The following is a 2,119-nucleotide window of genomic DNA, read 5'->3' as shown; positions in this document are numbered from 1 at the left end:
GGCGGAGAGTAACGTCATTATTTACCTCATAGATGAAATTCCACGTTAAATACAACCTAGGCTTTTTTTTTTTCTTTTTACTTTCCGGCGATTACTCTTGGATGCATAGCCGCGCATTTACGTGAATAAAAGGTTCTTTCCCAAGTGGATCTCCCTTTTTCCGAGGCGACGGGACGGCGGCGGTCGGCAGCAGAGTCTCCGAGACACGATGGGTTACAAATCAAATAACACCAGTGAAAATCCTTCAGGAGCTACAAAAGAGCGGCAGCAACAGCCGTGCCGTCCGAGCCTCTTTTTACCCTTGAGAGATTTACGACTTTCTCTCTTCCACTGCCCTTCAACAAAGCTCACGTAAGCTGTGTTGCAAATTGCAAAATGGGCCTCATGACCGAACCGCTGGCCGTTGATAATCGCTAAATGTAGCAAATATTTTATCTCGCACGGAGGTGGACGATGGTCACTAAAGTACTGCCCGAGGTACACTGTGCGGATGTGTTGGCTGGTGTTTATTGAAATATATTTGCGGGAAAGGGAGGCTCCGGCGGCGACCGAGCTGAAGGCAGCCCCGCCTCGCGCCGCGGCCTTGTTCTGCGAGCCAGTTTTACGATTCATAATCTGTCGCTGCATTTGAACGTCACACGTGAGCTCCACGTCAAACATTTATCAATGTCACATGTTTACCGCTTATCACCAGCGCCGTAACCGTTTCCCCGTATCTCTTAAGGCTCTCCAGGAACACCGACCAGAGTCCCGAAGAGGCGGAGAGCCGAGCGGAAGACGGCGCCGGGGGACGAGCCATGGAATTTGAAAAAAAAAGTCTACACGTCATAGACAAATTCGCGCGATGCCAGAAAAAAAGAGTGCAGCCACCCCCCTCTCCCCGCCTCCTCTTCATACCCCGGCCCCTCACCCAGGCCATACCCCAGGCCCGGCCCCCGCCACTCCCTCCCGCCCTCCCACCTGTCTGAACAGCGCTCTCTTCCATCGACTTTGTTTATAGCGGTGGGGGTTCCTCTCACCTTTACTATTCTGAACTTTTTGCAATTTTAAGCGCATTCTCACATTTCCAAACGGGATCCGGTGGATGATTCTGAAATCACAGCTTCAGTCTATCTTCTCCTTTTTTCATTTATTCATAGAGATTCCTCGTTTTGGGTCGTTTGTTGTACCTGTGTGTCGGAGATTTTAGATGAGTGTAAAGAGTGAGATATTGTTCGCCCAAGCGGGGTCTGAAGAGAGCCCAGATTTTCCATCGGAAGAATTAAGTGTTGCAGAATTACTCTATTGGACATGCCTACTTAACTGGCTAATTAATCTCAGTGGCTGAGATTATTTTAGGTTTAGGATTCATTTCTTCATATATTACCGCCACTTTTTGTTTGTTTTTAATAGATCGGCATGCTGTTGCTTGCTGCCTTGGTTTCGTGCAAGTTGAAAGGTTTATGCAACATTTGCTTTCCTATTTTATCCTCGCAGAAACAGTTTTTTTTACCCTTTCCTTGGGAATGTTGAGTTTATTATCGTTTGTAATCACTCGAGTGTATTGTAGGTGCGAGTACGTTTATTCAATACAGTTTCTAGTATAAATAATTGAAATGAATTACCGAGACCAATAACTGATTCTTACCGAAACTAATAATGCAACTACAGATAATCAATATCTACCTGCAGAGTAGCTTTCGAACGACGTGTTTTACGCTTGACACAAAGTACAACAGCAGTAGAATAAGGCAAAAAACCTGGACTCAGAAATAACACCAAAACGACCATGTTTCCGACCTTCCGTCCTTTCTTACTCCTCGTGTTGCAGGGAATTGCAGATCCCGGGTGTAATAATCAGGATAACCTGCCCTAACGCTGTCTAACATTGGAGTTATCATTAGGGGTATAATTGGATACGACAGACAGACACAGCAACAGCATGCACTGGCTATATACACGGCGGGTGCTGTACACGGGGTATACATGACTCACGTTGTGTTACTGCTACAGGTGCGAACGCGGGGGATGGGAACTGCTCACCTCTCTTGGCAACTTTAAGATAAAGCTTGGAAAAATAAAACGATGGAGAGGGGGGGGGTACGCCATGATAGAGTCCGCTCTTGATCTTTCCGCGATG

This window comes from Penaeus monodon, chromosome 20 (assembly GCF_015228065.2).
Source record: "Penaeus monodon isolate SGIC_2016 chromosome 20, NSTDA_Pmon_1, whole genome shotgun sequence".
NCBI lineage: Eukaryota > Metazoa > Arthropoda > Malacostraca > Decapoda > Penaeidae > Penaeus > Penaeus monodon.
This window is presented reverse-complemented; position numbering follows the sequence as displayed.